General features: G+C 46.4%; 1 protein-coding gene across 2 annotated transcripts in view; it reads left to right on the top strand.

The window, feature by feature from the left end:
• Nucleotides 1–21,263, top strand: part of SYTL4 (synaptotagmin like 4) — a 559,448-nt gene that overhangs the window by 101,945 nt on the left and 436,240 nt on the right. The window contains exon 1 of one of the 2 annotated variants that reach the window (XM_085607792.1): nt 6,799–6,933. The exons of the other annotated variant lie outside the window; for it this stretch is intronic. The gene's annotated coding sequence lies outside the window, so the exon portion shown is untranslated. Of the gene's footprint in view, nt 1–6,798; nt 6,934–21,263 lie in introns of those variants that run through there. 2 annotated transcript variants of the gene reach the window in all.

Below are 21,263 nucleotides of genomic sequence, written 5' to 3'. Positions count from 1 at the left end.
CAGTGAATGCAAAATAATTCCACTCCACATAATTCCATGCCACATAAAGTGCTCTCCACTTCTCATAAATCCACACCACATAATTCCATTCCATGGCACACAATTCCATGCCAAATAATTCCATACCACACCCCATAATTCCACACCACATCACATAATTCCACTCCATCCCCATACTTCCTCTCCGCAGAATTGCACTCCATGTCACACAATTGCATACCACGCCACACAATTCCATGTCTCACAATTTCCCTCAACACCCCACAATTCTAGGCCACACCACAAAAATCCACACCAATTAATTCCATGCCATACCACATAATTCCACTCCATGGCACGTAATTCCATGCCACATAATTCCACTCCACTATTAATGAATCCACTCAATAACATAATTCCACTAAGCGGCACATAATTCTACTCCACCACATAATTTCATTCCATGCCACATATTTCCACTCCATTCCATGACACATACTTCCATTCCTCTCAACACAATTCCATGCCACACAATTCCACTCCACACAATTCCACACCACACCATATAATCCTACTCCACGCCATGCCAACTAATTCCACACCACATCCCTTAATTCCACACCATGCCACATAATGTAACTCCAGGTAACATAATTCATTTCCATACAATTGCAGTCTATGCCACACCACGCTGATCAATTCCACATCTCACAATTCAGCTCCATGCCACACAGTTCCAAGCCACTCAACATACTTTCATGCCACATAATTTCACCCCACACATCATAATTTCACTCTGCATATTTCCACTCTACTGGACACCACGTAATTCTACTCCCCTCTACATTTGCAGAACAAGCATTTGCAATGCAATAGGTCTCGCATTTACGCAAGTTTGAGCTATTCACATTACAAATAACAATGCCTTTTATTTTTGTTTTCTTTTTTAAAATTAAAATAAAAGGCAGTGTCATTTACAATGCCAATAGCTTAAACTCGCGTAAATGCGAGACCTATTGCATTTCAAATGCTTGTTGAAGATTGGGACAATAGTCTCCCTCGACCAAGATATGGGGGTGCAGCACTAATAGCACCCCTTAGGACATTCGCCATGATAGGGGCCCAGAATTCCAAATTTACTTTAAAAAGGTCAACATAAACCCCATCTGGTCCCAGTGCTTTATGACTTGGACATTTGTTTATGACCGAAGTAACGTCCCAAGAGAAATTGTTAGCTCTTCAGTACTTTATGGACTGACTAGATCTATTCTAGGACTGCATTCATCAGGTACCTGTTCATTAGCATCATATAACTTGGTAAAATGCTTGACCCAGTCATGTTCAGGTATAGATACATCTGTACCTGTACTGGGGCAACTTGAGAAGGACGCATTAACTGTCTTCCAGAATTGGGCCACATTATTCTTAGCTGAAGCACTAACCAGCTGCTTCCATATCTGCCCTCGAATTTCTTCTTTCCTTTGCTTAATGGCTTCTTTATAGAGTACAAACACAAGGAGATGATGGACTGCGTGCTAAAACCTTTCAGACACTCACCCCCCGTCACAGATCTGGGTTGAATCCCTCATCATTCTTTAGCTCACTTCGCCACCCCAGTTCAGACCCAGCCATATGCAAATCAGTCTTGACCCTGTACCTTTAAGAGAACAGTCCAGCTCGAACTGCCAAGCCAGGTCTTCCCTGGACTGGAAACAAGCATCCTGGTGCCGGTTTCGGGGTAATACCCCTCATCAGCCAGGCTAGCTTGAATCCAGTGGCCAAGTGAGCAAGGGACCCGCGTCTGGGCATACCCTGCCAACTTGGTGTGAACAAAGCAAACACAAGGAGATGATGGACGGAGCGCTGAAACTTTTCAGACCCTAACCCCCCGTCACAGATCTCATTCTTTATAGAGTGCCCTACATTTCCAAATATCTGTCAAATTTTGATGGGGAAGTTTTTCGTAACAAAAGACAATGACTAATCTTTCTGAAATTAGCATATTTAGCAGTCTAAATGTATTTAGTTTAAATTTATACACGGTAAATAGTTACTCTAATACCTATGTGACTGATTCACAAATGTTATTGCCCATCCAATAACACATGCCTTTCACAAAGAATCGGTTTTCTCCTCCCCCTGTCCCACTTGAAATATTTTGTGAAATTTTATTTGATACCAAAGCCAATAGAAAGGTGAAAAATCACCTATGAGTATTAGTGTAAAAGATGTACCTCAATTGTATCAACTGTGAATTTATGGATTAAGACTGTGTTTTCATGATCACAAAATGCACGTAAAATTTACATTTCTCCAAGTTTGAGGTATTCACCACAAATGCTGGTTGATCTTTGTTAATTAACTAGAATGAGTAAACCTCAACAGTTTTCCTAGTTGAAGCAAAGGAAACCTTAAATCACAATTAGTTACCTTTTAGCACTGCTTACTTTCATGATGGTATACAAGACACAGATGTTGCTTAATTGGCTTTCTTTACCACAATTCTGGTGCCAACTACATAATGTTTAATCGCGGATAAGGGAAAATCCTTAAAAAAAATAACATCAATAGGCCTGATTCATAAAACTTTTTCTTTAATTAGTTGCATCTTATGCCAAACGTTGGAGTAACTTGCCCGTGAATTTCCAGGAATAAAATCTGCTGGTTTATAAAGCGGATTCACCAACTATTTTCCGTGGATCTGCATGCATTGCTCCTGGAATTTAATTAATAATCCATCTTGTCTGGAGTACGACTAAACTACAAACAGGAAACTGTTAATGAATGTGGTCTGGTGTATGTATGTGCTATTTATAGAGCACAAACCGTGCCGATGGGCAGGAGAGTGCTGTACAAGGTCCAAGGCAAATACATTTACCATGAGATTGGAAAGGTTGCTGGTTTCTAAGAGCAAAAGTAAAGTGGTGATGTGGGTATTGCAATTCGAAGAAATAGAAGAAACAAGAGACTGTAACAGAGTCCTCTTTATTAACCGTCCCCAGCTTGCCTCAAGCCATAATCTCACAGAACATAAACCTTCTAACCCTTCTTCAAAGGGATATACTATCATACAGGAACATTCCAATTGGAAGGGAAAGGATGCCTTGATAATATATAGCTATTTATACCTAATAATATTATAGACCTAACATTATAACACATCTCCCTCCCTAAAAACAAAAGAGTGAAAAATACAGAGCAATTGAAAAGATAGGTAGTTGCCGACTAAGGTTACATGAAAAGCTATAGTACAAGATATATCACTTGATAATAAATGTCGGATACAACTCCTAAATTATACATAACATCTTAATTTGGCTTGTATTTTGCTAGTTTATCTGTGCTCATAACTTGACAATTACTCAATCTCACTACATTGCAATAGACATTTGTTATTTGTTGGGGTAGTTACAATTTGCTCTGATTGGAATGGTCTTTGGTAGTAGTTCTTACCTGTACCCTATCACAAATCTTCCAATTTTGATCTTTTGCTCCATGGTTTTTATCATACAAACCTTTGTACTTCAGCTGATGTTGTTATATTTTCTTTTGGGTTTTGTTTTGACCTATAAACACCCGTTCATCCCCTCCCAACCAGCTGGGGATTCGTTTTGTGCTGGGTTCTCTACCTTTAAGTTAAACAAAAGGGTACACCCCTGTAACCAGATTGGGTGAGGTGTGATAAGACAATATGCACTCACGCAGGCACTTCTCTACATCCTGACCATTTACAAAAGGTAATTGTATGTGGTCTTTTAAGATACAGTATGGCCTTCCACAAGGCCATTCGCTTTGGGGCACTGTAAGACTGTTTTCTAATGTTTAATATTTAACATTTGTAATGGGGTGTTGGATTTAATCAAGTGAACCCTCCTGTCACTCGTCAGTGCAGAGCTTTCCATCATGGCGTGTTTTCTTTAGTTGTGCCTCAGTAACCTTTGCCAACAAATGCTATTCAGTTGTCTATATTCCTGTCCCTGTAATTGACGGGCATCAAAGTGAAAGTGATATTTTCCCTTTTAGCTCATTTATATGAATATGATATGCCAATTAGTTTTCTGAGACAACATATGTTTTAATCACTCATAATTTTCTTTCATGTGAATGTAAAGTATTTTACAGGTTGCAAACTAATGGTCCAGGTTGCCATAATTCATAAACAAAAATTATCCAAAAGTATCTTTTAGGTAATTTATTGTAGTGTGTGATTGTGTGAGGGTGGTTCGTATTTTTGATAGCTCAAAATATACAGTGGGGTGGGGCGTAGGTGGCTCTGTTTTTTTTTTTTTTTTTTTTTGTGATTTTTTTTGTTTTTTTTGTTTTTTAATGTATTTCTTCTTCTCCACTGTGTCTCAACTCTGGTAGACTCACTGTGTTGGCTAGTAGCCTGGCAAAGAAAATACATTGCTATTGCCTGCAAGTGAAGGAGCCATTGCTGACTCGATTTTGTTCTCCAAACATCATCCATCAGATTATCATTCATTATTAAGAAAATACTACTTTGTCTCTCTTTTTACTCTTTTCTTATTTATAACTTTTTCCCTCTGCGCCTTTAGGGAATAAGAGTTTTTTTATTGTGATTTTGTTTCTCAAATATTTAGCGAATTGAGTTTTATTTTGTTAAATATGTAAAGTGTTACAAAAGGATTGTTCACAATATTCATTATATTACAAATAAGCTAATTACTAACAGTGGCGAACATCAAAAACCACAGCTTAAGGTATGGACTATCTCATGCCATCAGTATAACAGATCATTAAATGTAACTGAGACATGCTAAGTCGGTCTCCAAGAGGTTTTTTACTAGCTATATTAATCCTAAAATAACATGCATCAATTAAACATAACAACAAACCAATTAGACAGTCACAGGATGAAATGTGGAGATTACTTATTCACGCCACACTGTTATCACGTTCCTTCGGGATTTCTATGAGTCAACACCTTAAGACCCACATAACCTGCAGCTGTGTCTCACAAACTTAAACTGCTTTATTTGCTCTGTAGCATTTAATTGTTTTCCGAGAGCACAGAAATCTTGTACCAACTATAAAGTAATGTAATGAGTGTGTACAGCCAGTGAGCGCTGTTTGTCCTTGTCAGATTGGAATCCCCCTCAAATCTGTCACCACGTTTTTTTCTTTTGCTATTTTTTGCAAGCAATGTTTTTAGAAATTAAGCCTATTTACCAAGCAGCAATAAGGCATGATAGTGAATTTGTTTTGTGAATTAAAGCCTACATTTGTCTCAAAGCCCTATAACCAATACCTGCTTCTTCTGAGCAACCTGTTGGACTGTTCTTCCTAATTTCGTTGGCAGGCTTTTCATCACACTTCTGGATTGAAATGGCAGTGCTTAGAAACACCTCCGCTTTTAAATTAAATGTACATTTGAACCGCAATGGTTCACAGTTTTATATTGGACAGTGTTCTGCAATTTTTGGGTCTGTTGCTTTATTTGCAGGCTGAAATCTAGAATTGTTGATTTCTGTTTTAAGGATCTCTGTGCGCGTGATCCTTTTTGGGCTATCCAGTGATTGTGGGCTGTTCCCAGAGTGGTTAAGCATTGAAAGAGTGGTTAAGGAGGATTGCTTAATGGTTAAAAAAAAGGGGCATGGGCCTGTGCAGGTTAGGGCAGTAGGCCGGGTGGACAGAGATTTAGATAGACGACGGAGGGAAAATTAATTATTTACTTAATTTCCCCTCGTGGTGGTCTTTCGAATCCCCAAACAAACAAAATGATGGCTGCCGCTTATGGCAAATAATGGTCCAGTGCTATTCAGTAAATCTAAGGTTGCTAAGGATATTAACGAGAAAAGGGATATGTAGAAGGACCTTTGGGCTGTGGTGTGATGGAAAAATGATCTGAAGCCGTCGCAGTGAAGAAAAATTAACCACACCACAGAGACAAAATGGCACCTGATGTGCAGAGCCGCTGATAACACAAGGCAGCACATTAAAGCACTGGCCATAGAAGAGCAGAAATATAATGCCCCTCCACGCAGCGCCACTCACCGGGCAGGAGAAGTTCCAATACTTCAGCTTACAGGAGGTGCTGAGGAAATCTGGTCACACGGAGCTCACTGACTAACCGCAATCTTGCTCGCCACTTCATCGTATCTCCCACTCTCTGGTTTTAAACCAAACAAATAGTGCCTGTCCTATCTAATGCAATATTCTCTCTAAGTTTTAATAGACATTTAATGCTTTTCTACAATACTTTGAGGTGGGTCCTTTCAAAGCTAGTCGTGTCTCTTGTAGGCCAAGTATTCTCCTTTCTTTCAAACTCGGTATTGTAATTACTTTGTGACCTGGAAACGTGTCACCCAGGCTCACATCCTCGATTTTTCAAGGCATATGCACGCATACAGGCTGCATGGGTGGGAACAGTGTTCTGCACATGCATAAAACAAATGACTTGTGTCTGTAGTTACTGAGCCTTAAGTATCTCTTCGAAGTACGTCGCACATTACCCCTTTGAGATGGAAGTGATGGCTCTAGAACTCCCTGTGAGACGCCGCTCAGTCCTTGTGGTGCGCGAGACCAGGGACGGGCTTTGCTTGCACTCTTCTAATGTGTGCTCACTCTTTCTCGGGGGTTGATGACCTTACAGCGGCTGCACAGCTCACTGCTCTGGTTCAACTTCATTCTTTCAAGTCTGCACTGTAGATCAGTGGGGCGTTGCCACAGCAAAAACAAACCACCGAAGGACATGTTTCTGGCAGTGGTATGCGTGCTTGAGATGGAAGGCCGGGCTGTGCAGAAGCTTAAGATGCACAAGGCGTGATTCACAAGCCATTGCTATTCTTAAAAGTGCGACTGCGATTGGAATGGTCGGATCAATGCCTGGAAGACGCTCATTATTGGCACCTTTGGAGGGTGGATGCATTTGCTGCTGCATAATATCGCTGATTGGTTGCCTCGTTTTATGCAGAGGTAGCTCTCTAGCAACAGGTAGGGAGTAGATTAATCAAAGTACTTTTGCCTTGTAGGTTTGTGAACGCCTGAGTACGAACAAACTCCTCTCCGGCTCTTCCTCCCTTAAACCTGTGGTAGATTTGTATCGCTTTCTAAGTTGGAAACCATAAGAGCACAACCCAGGCAACGTGCTGGCGCTGCCTCAGCCTGTCCCTAAAGTGGAACCGGGAGAAAATAGCATCACACGAAAAGCATGACTGCCGTCAGTGTGTGGCAACCTGCACCTGACGCATCTCTCAAGACATGCTACTGGGAAGTTTTGTGAATTGCAAAAAAGAGTAACCGAGTTCCAGGAAAGAAATTCTGTGAACATACTTTAATGCTTTGTTTTTTGGTGACTAACTATTGGCTTGTACACTACAGTGAACCTGGGTTCAGTAATTCACGTGGAAACGTCCTGACACATTGTGTTCTAGGCGCTCAGTTACCTGTAGAACTGGGTGCTGTGCACTGGGCTAGATGCAATAAGCGTCCATGCCGCACCATGTAAGAGGGAAGCTTGCAGAAGACAGGGGTATTGCTCTTTTGGGACAGTGAGCCACTTACGGTACACAAGATGAAACCCAATCCTACAGGGTGGGCGGAAAGAGTGCGCTTGACCTACAGAGGGTTCCATTCCCTATGTCCATACCTCAGTTGAAGCATGTTTCCTCCAGGAGTGCAAATGTGAACCCCGGCGTTTCCCTTGTAAATGTATGCAGTGAGTTCACATGAAGCCTCCAATCTTGCCCTATTTTCATTGAGAGATAATTTCGAAAATGTAATCTCAATATACCTCACCGATGCTCATAAAAATATATTCAGTTTTGAGACATGACATGACTGAATATAATTTAGGGGTACACAAAGGCGACCGTTACAGCCCAGCTGTCCATGGTATAAAGCTGCAGTGTGTTTATTCTATAATTTCTTTCCTACCTCTCTGAAACGTCTTTGGGCGATATGCACGTGTTAAGTGTAGTTGCAACAGTCTGAGCGATTAATGCTTGGCTTCCGGCATTAAACTGAGCCTGCGTGTGACGTGGGCTGATTCTGGAAACTGTCATAATGCCCTGTGATGATGCTTTAGAACACTGACGGGGAGGAGTCTGTGAGATGGGCTGTTTCCATGGATGTTGTGATTAGACCGTGGCTGCCGGAGGGGCCAGATCCTGATTAGAAATGGGATAAGGTGCGCTACTTTTTTCTCTATTTTGGCGATTGTTGTCAGGTTTTACAAAACTAATATAATTTGGGTGTATTTACAGCATAAAATGCCTCTTTTACTAAAGAAAATAAGGGTTTAAATGAACGTTATAATTGTCAAAAGTGCTTTTCAAACCTGTCGCTAATTTGTTTTTATAGAAATATATTTTCCAAGTAGAAACCATAGAGCACCATTTTATAATAAAAATTAAGTTTGCAGTATTTCAAAATAACTACATTTGTTGTATGGGTGTGATTTTAAGAAAGGCCACTTATAGCTTCAGTATGTTTCAGAATTATCAGAAAAGCGTTTGTTTGCTCTGATTGTCTCTCTGGCCTTCTCTAGTACCAAGGTCACCAGATAACGTGCACAGCTTTCCGTAACAACTGGGGTTTTAATATTGGCTCACAGCGGTTCTTGAAAAACTCATTAGGCTGTCACTGCTTTTGTTCATTACAAAGTATTACACATTTTTTTGTGATTTTGCTTTGTGCACCTCTTTTCACAAAGTGCCACCTCCTACACCAGGGTCTTCAGGTTACAGTGGAAACATTAGATGAAGGACCTCGCTTGCTGAGGAGATGGGCTCGGTGCCAGTTACAGGGAATACTAAGGCCCCCTTATGACTGGTCTGGAAAATGACCCTCTACCCTTCCCCCTCCCCATCCCCTGAATTGATACCACAGGCACCAATAAGTCGGGGGTCAATTATTTGGCCCATGAGTCTCTTCAAAGAAATGGGCCTTTTCTTGGTTCGGGAATACGCTGCATATTTCATGCAGTTATTCCAAATGTTCCTGCAGTATTTCAGCCTGACATTTTGCTTGCTTTCAACTGGAGTGTAGTAGTTAATTACTAGTCAGACGAGAGGTCATAGTCTTTTGAATTAAGTTGATTTATTGGTATCACTTCTTCAGCCACAGCAAGGAGCGGCGTCCCTCGGAGACCCAAGAATGAACGCTCTCCACACGAGAGAGAACAGAAGAACATTCAAAAATTCATGACATTTAAATAACATAAATACTAAACCACTACATCACTTCCCCCTTATACAATAATAAAAACACCGAAATCTTAGTCCGCATTAATATGTAACAAAATCCTTGAACTTGGAGGTTTTCTGATACGACCCCCCCCCCTCCCACTCCCTCCCTCCCCTGAACTACTTGCTTCTCTTTCAACTGAATAACCCACAGGCAGATCATCCGGCAAGAATACACTCTCACCGGGGGATCCTTGTCTTTCTTGATCATGTAACCAATGAGTCCAATCTAGCTCGTGTTCCGCTATGGATGTTTTCTTGTTTTTTAATTAAGTTAGCTTGTTCTTTAGTTACCTTTATCAATTGTCTTTTATTCCAACATCCTTTACCTTGAAGAAATGCAGCACCTTTGCTAACCTTACAAACCAAAACAGGATTTGAAAATACAGATTCACCTTTTCTAACTTTGAATGGTTTCTTAAATAAAACCCAACCCAATTTCAGAATATGCTGAAGAACTTCTTTTGTCAAACTTTTCTTTTATTTTCTCTTGTTTTGCTCTCACTACATCTGCAACATTCTTACAATCCAAGTCAAGGCGTGCAAACTCACCACTGTGTAACCAAGACGGCAGCAAAGTAGTGTTGGCCTTTCTACCCCTTAGAAGTTCAAAAGAGGTGATACCAGTAGTACAGTGTGGTGAAGTATTATAATTCCACACTTTCTCTTCCACAAACTTCCCTACGTCCCGACCAGCGGCCAGCGCTGTCTGGATCCCTTCCTTAAGCACTTTATTGCCCCTTTCCACCAGCCCGTCAGAAGCTGGGTAGTACATGGCCACCTTCAAATGCTTAATGTCGTGATTCTTTAAAAATGTACACATTTTATTCGAAACCAAGTGAGTCCCGTTATCTGTTACTAATGACCTAGGAGTTCCTTCCAGTAAAAATACTTTGTTTAAAAAAAAAATGGTGTTATCTGTGGTGGTAGAGTCCACAAATCTGTAATACATCCACTTAGAATGATAATCTACAGCTAAAATCAAATATCTCAATGACTCGGCTAGAATATTGTAAGGCCCTGAAAAATCCAATCTGACTTTTTCCCAAGGTTTCTCTGGAAACTCCGTGGGATGCAAAGGTAACTTTAAAAGTTGCCAGTGCTTGTCTGAGAGCAAACACTCTTAACAGTATTCCACCATACTTCTCAACTGGGCATCGAGGGCAGGCCACCAGTAATGTTGCTTAATCCTCATGCAGGTTTTGGTTACCCCTAAATGCCCTTCATGAGCAATCGTGATTAAAGTTCTTCTTAGGCAACCTGGAGGTATGAACTTATCTCCCCCGTAACACCAAACCATCTTTAATTGAAATTTCTTTTGCTACTAATGAAAAATTTCTAAGCTCCCCAGATACATTTCCTGACTCTGGCCATTTAGTATAAGAATATTCCCAACCTTGGACAGAATAGCGTCCTTAGAACATGCAACTTTCCATTCTGACTCTGAGATAACTGAATTGCAATTCTCCACTGCATCTAGTACTGCAACACACTGAACTGCATCTTCCTCCACATCCTCCTAATCATCATTTTCCATTAACATACTTGACAGTCAGCTTGAAAATGTTTGACCTCGGCGAGGAGGAGCCAAGATGGCGACCGGGACGGCAGCGTAGATTCCCGGCTCCGTGAACCTCCGCATCCCGCACGGATATCCTGCATGAGATCCTTATTCTGCGCTGCGAGATCGTGTTCGTAAACGAAAGTGGCAACCGATCGTGTGACCCTGAGGTTTCTGACTGCAGTACCGCCGGAGAAATCAGCGATTGAACTTTGCGGCCCGTGCGGTCCCGAAGCCGGGACCTCGAGTGGACGCCTTGGCCGGGCGGCAGTTTAACAACAGCGGCCTGTGGTGACTGGGTGGAGTCGGTCCGCCGGAGTGGTGCTCCCCTCGGCCTGCATTTTGCTGTGGTCGCTCCCCCCCTGCTGAGCGCTGCGGACCGAGGACATGCCCGGGTGTGCAATTCTCGGATTCTGTGGTGTTTGCCCCTGCCTTTGACGGTGAGCTGCCCGGACGCCGTCCCTGGTTCGGCCTGATCCTTGCGGGCTGCTCCCGGCTTTTTGCGGGAGCTGGTCCGTGGCGGAGACGACTATTGCCCGTGACCGCGCAACGGTTGAATCTGTTCCTCCCCCAGGATCCCTGTCTTCAGCGACGTGGACCTTGAGGCGTTGGTCCCGGGGTCCTGGCCCCAATACGAGTCGGGCCTTCCCAGCGGCCATTTTGTCACTATGCAGCCTACCATCCTGTCCGCTGGGACGCAGCGGGACTGGGGGTGTGTGACGGTCGGGAGTGTGGCAAAGCGATCGGAGAGAGCTGCTCTGGGGTACGGCGACCTCCTGGAGGCCCTTGGTGCCCTTCATTACTCCTTGGCTCATGGCGCCGGGGTCCTGGGGAGGAAGCTAGATGGTGTGGTATCAGCGTTGGGACAGTGGCGGCATGCTGGTCCACAAGTACACAGTGGCTTTCCACACTGCACACCGGAGGAAGATGTTGCGGCCCCCCCCGCGATTAGTGTACAGCCGGACACTCCGGACAGTATGCTACCGTGTGGTCGGCTAACTGTGGGCTTGATCTGCTCCGGAGGTATTGGCCCTGAGCGGAAGATGGTGGCCTTGTCCCGTGCGCAGTCTCCGGCGGCCCAGGGACGATTCCAGCAACGTGTGTCTCATTTGACTGCTTCAGCCTGTCTGGACCTTGTGTGCAGTGCAGATCCTGGGGCGGCACTGGAAAAGACGCCCCCCCATGAAGCGGTCCGTGCTGATGCTCAGAGACTTCCACCCCACCTGTGTGCGTCGCTTCCCGACTGTTTTTGGACACTCCTGTACCTTGGGACATCGGACATGGTGCTGGGTCGAGGGGCAGGCATGGGCAGAATTGCAAAGAGCGGTCAAGGCTGAGGCTGATCCTTCGGGAGTGGTCACCTAGTAGACAGGCGGACTCATGGTTGCGTGCTCTCATGGTTATTCGCATAGTTGGTGCATAATGCTCCCCACTCCCCCCCTCCCTTTTTTTGATATGATCAACTTGGTGTTGCTAATTGTTTGCTGTGGGGAGACTTCACCGTGCGGGAGGGAGAAGCCGGGGGTATGTTTTGAAGGCCCTCCTCCAGTTTATTACATTCCCTCCGCCCCCCCGTCTGGGGGGGCTCTTTCTTACTCTTTTTTCCCTGTCTCTTCTATATTTCGGGTCTAGTCCCAGGGCGACAGGCACACTGCTGGGGGGTGGGGCCATACTCATTCGCAGAGGTGCAGGGTGGGGGGATGGGGGAGGGGACTCTTTAGTCTTTATCTCTTTTTCCATGGCCTCCTTTTTCTTCTCTGTTTCTTTTTGCTTGTTTTTCTGGGATCAGCGCGGTACACCTCTCTTATTGTGAATCGCTTGCTCTTAATGTGTGCCACAGTTTCCGGGGGGTTCGCTGGGCTTTAGGTACGGGGACCTGTAGGCGCAACTATCTTTGATATTTCTCCCCATCCGTACTTTCCCGTGTCTGCGCCATTGATTCAATGTATTGCTGCTTGCTGCTTGCGTCTCTTATCCTTGCCCCTTATCGCTGTTGGGAAACTGTTTGGCACCTGATCCTACTGTTTTGTTTTATTATAAAATGAAAAACCCTTTCTCTCCTGGTGTCCTACCTGAGCGGCTCATTGGCCGGACTATACTGTATTGTAGACTTTGCTCTCCGAGGTGCCGCCTGTGTTTACATGTGCTTTTATTGTTCTGATTGCTTAGCGGCCGGCCCCGGGGGGTTGTAGGCCCATACGTGTAAATGATTGAAACGTCAATAAAGGTTTTTCAAAAAAAAAAAAAAAGAAAATGTTTGACCTCTTGAATATGTCTCATCTCAAAATTATACTCTTGTAACTTTGAAATTAATCGAGTTAACCTAGCAGACATGGTATTGTTTGAAACCTTGCAAAAAATAAAAGTGAGCGGCTTGTGGTCAGTAAAAATCACAAACTTGCGACCCCAGATATACATTTTAAACTTCTGGGCCGCCCAAACACAAGCCAGGGCCTCACGCTCGATGGTGATATTTTTCTCAAATGATTTGAGCAATGTAGAAGCGAACGCCACAGTTTGTTCCTTGCCGTTCACCCTTTGACTAAGGACCGCCCCCAGGCCATTCATACTAGCATAAATTGTGATAATAGATGGGCAATCATCACGAAAAGCATGTAAGGCCTGAGCTGAAATAATGAGATCTTTTACATTTGCAAATACCCGGTCAAGCTCTTGAGACCATCCAAATTTTTTTTTTGGGGGGGGGGGGGGGGGGGATGTTTTTATTAGCATTTTCGTAATCACATTGCAAAGCCACATCAGATATACAAAGCATCTTGTTTCTGTTTTCATTACAGGTGGAGCGAGGTCAAACAATATTAGCACATAAATAATAAACAACGATGAATATTGTCTGTCAACGGTATCCCTCATCCCCCCCTCCCCCCCGGTATCCCCGCTTTCCCAGAACTACTGTGAATCAGTGAGTGTCAGACCATAGTAAGTTAGCCATGGCTTCCATATTTTCCCAAACATTTTCGGGCACACCCTTGCTTTATATGTTGTCTTCTCCCCCAACATATACTTGTCCATCCCTCTCCGCCATTCCTCCAGTGTTGGATTAATCGCCGCTCCCCAAGCCCTCGCCGTGTCTCTTTTGGCTACTACCAGACCCAGCTGGAGCAACATCAACTTTACTTTGGGGAGATCAATCTCCGTGGGTATTCCCAGCAGGATGAACATAGGGTCTGGGGGTATTGGTTCATGCAATATAAGCTCCAATTACTTCAGAAGTGTGCCCCAGTATAGCTGTGCATGTGAGCATCCCCAAACCGTGTGAAAGAAGGTCCCTTCCATGGTTTTACATCTCAGGCAATTGGGGGACTCTGCTCTACCCGTCTTATACAGTCTGGATCTGTCGCAATACATTCTGTGTAGATACTTAAATTGAATCAGTCGCAGTCTAGATCTAATGGCCACCTCCCTCGCGCGCATCAGGGCCATTTCTCAGTCTAGATCTTCTATGTCTCCCAGGTCCATCTCCCAGTGTAGTCTCAATTTTCGCAGTGGGTCGGGTGTGTTGTTCATAATTGTCCTATAGGTCCACGACACTGCTTTCCCTCCAATGTCGCCCATCAAGAGTCACCCTTCTAATGGGGCATACGCTGGGAGGCCCTCCTTATCAATATTCTGCACCCGCCAGGCATGCCTCAGTTGCAGATACTTAAGTGTTGCATCTTGCTCATGTCATATTCTAGCTGGAGGTGTGGGAACGTCACTAGCTCTTTACGATATATTATGTTCTTAAGCTGGAAAATACCCGCCAGATCCCACTTCTGAAAGCCCTTCAACTTGACAAATGCCTTAAGTCGTGTTCCCACCCAAAGTGGGGTTTCCTTGGTTACCTGGTATTCACACTTCATGCGTCTTTCCGCCTTTTTCCATGCCATTATCGCTATTTGTGTGGCCGGTAACAATTTTGCAACACCATTGCCTCCGTAAAGGTAGTGAGAGTATGGACTGTAGAGGAACTGTGTGTGCTCAAGCGCATATGCCGGATGATCCCTCTCGCCAAAGGCCCAGTCATTGATTACTATCAAGTGAGCAGCCCAATAGTAAGCCCGTAGGTCCGGCAGGGAAATGCCACCTCTATATTGGTTGCATTGCAGTTTCCCCAGTGCCACCCTAGGGGGCTTCCCTCCCCAGAGGAACTTCCTCAGGATGTCATCAATTTTAATGAACACCTCTTCCGGGTTTGAATGGTAGGTATTTTGCAGAACATACAAAATCTTGGGAAGGGTTATCATTTTGAAGAGTGCTGCTCTTCCAAGCAGTGTTGGGGGTAGGGAAGTCCATTGGTCCGCGTCTAAACTGAATTCCCCCAGTACCTTGTTCAGGTTCCGTTCCAACGCCAGTTGCCTATCTAGCTTAACGTGGATACCTAAATATTTCATCCCTGTGGTAGCGACCTGTAGTAGGCTGGGATAAACAATATTTTCAACCTCTTGCCCTAATGGGTAGACACTTGAGTTTTCCCAGTTAATTCTATACCCCGCATACCTGCCATGGTCCTCACAGCTCTTCATTCTAGTAGGGAGCGTTGTTTCAGGGTTTGTAACATATAACAGTATGTCGTCCGCATACAGAGAAATGCGTTCCTCCAGACCATCCTTGTCATTTACCCAAAAGCCGGTTATGTGCGGGTGTGCGCGAATGAAGCATGCCAGGGGTTCCAGCACTATCGCAAATAGTAGAGGGGACAAGGGGCAACCTTGTCTAGTGCCCCTTTCGATTGGGAATTTCCGGGATGTTACCCCATTGACTCTGACCCTAGCTAACGATCCTTCATACAGAAGGGCTATCCATCTCCTGAACTCAGGACCAAAATCCCAGTCTATCCAGTACAGTCATGAGAAACGGCCAATGGACTGTGTCAAATGCCTTCTCTGCATCTAGGGACAGAATGAGGTGCGGGTCAGTCCTATGTTGCACCAACTCCAACCAGTTGGCGACCCGTCTAAGATTGAGTCTCGTCGACCTCTGAGGCATAAAACCCGACTGGACCCTATGGATAATTCCTGTTATAACCTTGGTTAGTCTGTTGGCCAGAATTCTGGCCAAAATCTTCATCTCTATATTTATGAGGGAAATGGGTCTATACGAACCGCACTTCTTCGGGTATCGCCACAATTGTCGCAGTCCTCAGGTCTTCGGGAAGTGCACCCCTTTCCCGCACCTGCAGATACATCTGCAGTAAATGCGTGCTAAAAAGTGACCCATGCTGTTTAAAAAATTCTGGCGGGAGCCCGTTAGGACCCGCGGATTTCCCTGTTTTCATCTGGCCTATGGCGTCTACAATTTCTTCTTTTGTCAATTTTGCCTCCATCGCTTGTGCTTCACTGGACTCTAGTTGAGGAAGTTGCATAGATTGTAAATATGTGTGTATTTGTTTGGTGCCTGCTAGAGGTCGTTTTGCCTAAAAGGCATTGTAGTATCCCGCAAAAGCATGTGCTATCGTGTCTGGGGTATTGTGAACCTGACCCTCTTCCATCTGTATTTGGGCAACCCATCTGCTTTCCATCTCTTTCCGGCTGAGCCAGGCAAGCAATCTACCAGTTTTATCACTGCCATCATACAGTCTCCTATGCATGGCTTGTATCGCGAGTTGCACGTCTCTTTTGGCTAGCACAAGATACTCATGCTGCAAGAGTTTCAGCTTTCTTAACCTGGAGGCATCGATTCCTGTGCTGGCTTGCGATTCGGCTTGTAGGAGCTGCATTTCCAATTTCTCTACCTCCTCGGTCTCTTTGCATTTCTAATGCGCAATAATGTTTTGAGCCCTGTCCCGAAGGACTGCTTTGTAGACTTCCCACAGAACAATGGCGGAGTCTACCGACCCTACATTTTCCCGGAAATATAACTCCGTGTCTGCTCTAAGCTCTTGGGCCACCTGCGGGTCTCGTAGTTCCCATGAATTCAGTCTCCAGTCTCTAGGTTGGCGTTGTGACTGCACACCAATTGTTAACCATAGGGGCGAATGGTCCGAAAGACCCTTCTCTAGGTATTCCATCCTTTGTATGTTCCCTACTTCTCCTGCCAGTGTAAATATGTAGTCTATTCTCGAGAATGCTTTATGAGCCCCTGAATAGAAGGAGTATGCTTTGGTCTGGGGGTGCTGTTTCCGCCACAGGTCCGTAAGTGTCAGTGTGTCTACGAACCTTTTGAGTGGGGTTTTTCCTTGGGGCCTCCTTGATGGACTGTTGTGAGATCCTACGTAGGATCCATCACAATATTAAAGTCTCCCCCTATGATATGGGTGTGGGAACCTGCTTCAAGAAGAATGGCTGCCAGTCTGTCCATCGTCTGTTTCTGTAGTCTGGGAGGCGCATATAAGCTAATAAGTGTAATGTCTCCTGTCCCAAAGCCCTTGTACTGTCACATATGTCCCGTTAGGTTCACTCCAAGTGCGTTCTATCCTGAATGGTGGATTTTCCTTAATTAATATAGCGCCCCCCCCCCCCTTGCCCCAGTGGAGAAGCCCGCGTGCGCCAGTGTTGTGTATGGTCTGCGGCCCAAAAAATTACATCTCGTGCCCTTTAAATGTGTTTCCTGTAAGAGGATCACATCCGGTTTCAGCCCTTTACAATATGCGGCTACCAACCCACGTTTGACCTTATTCCCCAGCCCGTTAACATTCCATGATAAAACTGAATATGGGGAGTGATTAACTGTCATTCCTGCTGTATCCGTGTTTCCCCTGCATCTCCCCCGGCTCCGTATCTTCCCCCCTGAGTGGCCTCAACCAATACCTTCCTACTCGGTACATTCCTTTTTTGTTCCAGAAAACCATAATAAACTCACCCCCCCATCCCTCCCTCCCCCATTCCACCCCACACTCAACCCCCACCCAATCGACTCCCCCACAGGTCAACGTGACCAACTTTGTCGCTTGGATCAGGAGAGGTCTGTCGCCCACCCCCCCCCAACTATTAAACCTTCAAATTAAATTACTTTCAAATACACAAAAGGAAAGAAAACTGCACACAAAGGGAGGTGGGAAAGCCCCTTTTCTGCTTACTGTCCTCACCACTCTCCCTGCCCTTCTCTGCTCAGCATTCAGCCACATCTCCATGTTCAGTTGGCGTCCCCGCACCAGCCACCATGTCCGACCCTCCCAGGTTTTTAAGGAGGTTAATGTTCTGCATGAGGGGATGTTCCCCCTCCGAATCTGTGGAGATGTCCTGGTTTGTACAGTCCGCCGACCTTAGTTGGGCTGCGTCCTCTCCCACAAATCTCTTGTGATGCCTGCCCCTCCGCGATGTGCTCTCAGAGTCCGACGCTTTCGGGGTCCTGCCCGTGGTCCCCCTGGTGTTGTATGGAGTCGTCCTACTAAGGACCCTCTGGGATGTCTCTCCGTTTCTCCATTCGGGCCTCTGCGTCTGGGGCCTGTTACTGCGTCCGCTCGGGGCCCTCCCACTGGGCGATCGCTGAGTCCCCAAGGGTCGAAGCACCGAGCGTTGCTAAATCCAGTGCCAAGCCTACTCCGGTGTTGTGAAGAACATTGTCTTGGCCTGATATATCACCTTCAGCTTTGCCGGTAAAAGGAGCATGTAGGTAATTTGCATCTGTCTCCGCTTATCTGTGACCGAGTCGAACATTTTACGCTGTTTCTGGACTTCCCGCAAGTAATCTGGGAATACCATGATTTTAGCATTGTGAAGCCTGATTTCCCCCTTCTTTCGAATACGTTGAAGGACAAGGTCACGGTCTTGGTAGTGGAGAAACTTCGCAATCAACGGTCTTTGCGTTGCCCCTACCGGTGGCCGAACCCCCGGGATACGGTGAGCCCTCTCAATGATGAAGCACTGCGAAAAGTGTGTGTTGGCAGGGTGTCTGGTATCCACCTTTGCAGGAAGGCACTGGCGTCCGTCCCCTCTACGTTTTCAGGAAAACCGATAAAGCGGAAGATGTTCCTTCTTGCTCTGTTTTCCGCATCATCCACTCTCCACAGTACCTCCTTCATGGCCGTCTTCAGCTCTGTAACAACCTTCCGAAGGGTTTGCTTAGTGTCCTCCACCTCTGATATTCTGTGCTCTGCCTGTGTGACTTTTTCTGACACATTCCGTAAGTCCTGACGGAGTAAGTTGACATCAATCTTGATGCCGCCAATTTTACCTTCAAGTGCCTCCCTGAAGGAGCGGATGGCCTGAAGGAGAACATTATTGTCTGGTACATCCATGGTGGTCACTGCGGGGGGCTCCGTCCCCAGCAGGGGTTTAGCAAATTTATCCAGTTTCCCCTGCTTCTGCGTTTTAGTGTCCTTGTCATGCGCCATAGTGATCTCTCTCCTTTGTGCCTGGGTTTCATGGCTGAACCACTGGATTTCCTCTGTCCTATGTTAGGGGGTTTGGTGTGCCAGTGCAATATGTCTCTTAAGGCGCTATTGTTGCACCGCCGGGACAGCCACCGTGCACCTCGAGTCTCCGCGTGATGCATCTCAGATTCTATGCCCCTTCACTGGTACGGTCCCGGCTGCAAGCTCCTCTGCCGTCGTTCGTCAAGTAGGCTATTCTCCTCCGCCTGCACCGAGGTGGTTAGGACCCACGGGCCTGCGTGCTCAACCGCTGGTGCCTCACTCCTCTCCCCTGGTGTCGTGCATGGACTGCCCCACGCCGCCCGGTGTCGCCCTGGCAGATGTCAGGCGCCCCCTCGATGTCCAGTATCAGCAGCACTCTCCTGGGGTTGCGGGTCGGCCTCACCACTTCTTCAGGCCCATCTGACTCACATAGGCACGGCACTATGCAGGCTCACCTGCCTCGGCTCGAAGCCAGATCGCGCCCCGTTAGTGCCCAGTGGCATCTCCTTGGGCACCAGCTGGACCACAGCATGCCGGTCCTAGCGCCCGCCCGCCACCTCCTCCTCCGGGATCCCCCGTGCACCACTCGGTCTACCCGTCACTGGCAGGACCGCGTCGCCTCTATCCCCAACCTCCAGCACCGCCAGCAGTTATCACATCGGTCCGGTAGTCCAGAAAGGCGATAGGGGTGAGGGGGGAGCGAGGGGCACAGCTCCGGCAGCCCTCTAAATAGGCTGCCTCCCCAGGATCTCAGTCTTTCCCCTTCAGCGGCCTCACAAACAGTCACTGCATCGGCCAGGGGAGGAGGGGGAAGGAGAACGAAAGTCCCATCTCTCATCCCCAGTGCTCCGGCCGTCCTGGACTCACCAGCAATCCTCGCCTCCGGCTTCAAACATCCACAGAGGCAGCCGGACTCCCGATACGTTGGGAAGGGCAGGGAGAGAGGAGGGCGTGGCGCCACCTACCCCTTGTGCGCCGATGGCAGCTGCCGCACTGCAGCTGTCCCCCACCGTCAGCCTCCACCTGTGCCTCGGACGACCTAGCGAGCGGAGGGCCAAGGGAAGCGAGAGACACTGCTCCGTTGGTCCCCCGAATGTCCTCTGCTCCATTTTGCCTTCCCGGGGGACACGGTGCGGCTCCTCACCCTCCGGCGTGGATCTCTGCCAGGTCTTCTGACTACGGCGCCTCCTCCGCCGCCATCTTGTATTTCCTTAAGGGTCCGCTCCTCTCGTCGAGTCTCCACCCGCCTCGGCGTCAGACGGGGCCCCGATGACCCAAACCTTTTCTCGCACGATGCTCCCCACTACCTCTCGCAGGGGTGCACGTTCGTGGGCGGTCTGAGAGCTCAGGATATCGTCCGGATCACTCGTGGGCTTGGAGAGCTACAGCAGGACACGTCTAGTCCGCCATACTACTTAGCCACCCCCTGAGACCATACACATTTTTACCCTTCTTAAGCAACACTCGAAGAGGCTCAACAATTTGTGCGTGCATAGTTATTAAAAAATCTCGCATAATACTTTGCGAGACCCAGGAAGGAACGGAGAGAATCTTTATCAGAAGGGGGTTTTGCCTCTTTGAGAGCCCTGATGTCTTTTGAAGACGACATTGGTTCAGGCACAGCAGTCAAACCACCAAAGAAGGAGGACAGGGGCATATGCCCAGGCTTTCTGCATCCTCTTTCTCCTCCTCCTTCACCTCCTTCTCCTCTGCCTCCACCCTTACCTCCACTGCTTTCACCACCGCCAAGGCCAGTGTATCTACCCTCTCCTGAGCCCCTGCCGTCAGTGCAGTCATATTTTCACGAGATCAGTTGCCTAATGGTGCAGACCAAACAGGGGAATGTAATATCCCAATTTCACAGATCCACAGGGGGATCCCGATACTGCCCCTGACCCATGTGATCTTTGATGCCGATCTGGTGGATGATACAGATCCTAACATATGGATCCATCAAAGCTGTCACCGCCAGATGATACAACATCATATAATGATATTATAAACAGAGCTGCTGATTATCATAAGGTGACCTTGCACACTATAGAACAGTGGATGATTTCCTGGTAGAGACACTTAATAGGTCACAAAAACCGCTCATTAGCTCGCTATGCTTCAAGGCATGTTGTCCTCTACACAAGACCTATTTAAGCAGCCGATTAAATCTAGGGTAGTCACCCCTAGAATTGAAAAGAGGTACAAGGCATGCCCATTGGTCCCTGAA

This window comes from Triturus cristatus, chromosome 5_2 (assembly GCF_964204655.1).
Source record: "Triturus cristatus chromosome 5_2, aTriCri1.1, whole genome shotgun sequence".
Taxonomy (NCBI): domain Eukaryota; kingdom Metazoa; phylum Chordata; class Amphibia; order Caudata; family Salamandridae; genus Triturus; species Triturus cristatus.
The sequence above is the reverse complement of the archived record's forward strand: the minus strand, read 5'-3'. Positions and strand labels throughout refer to the sequence as shown.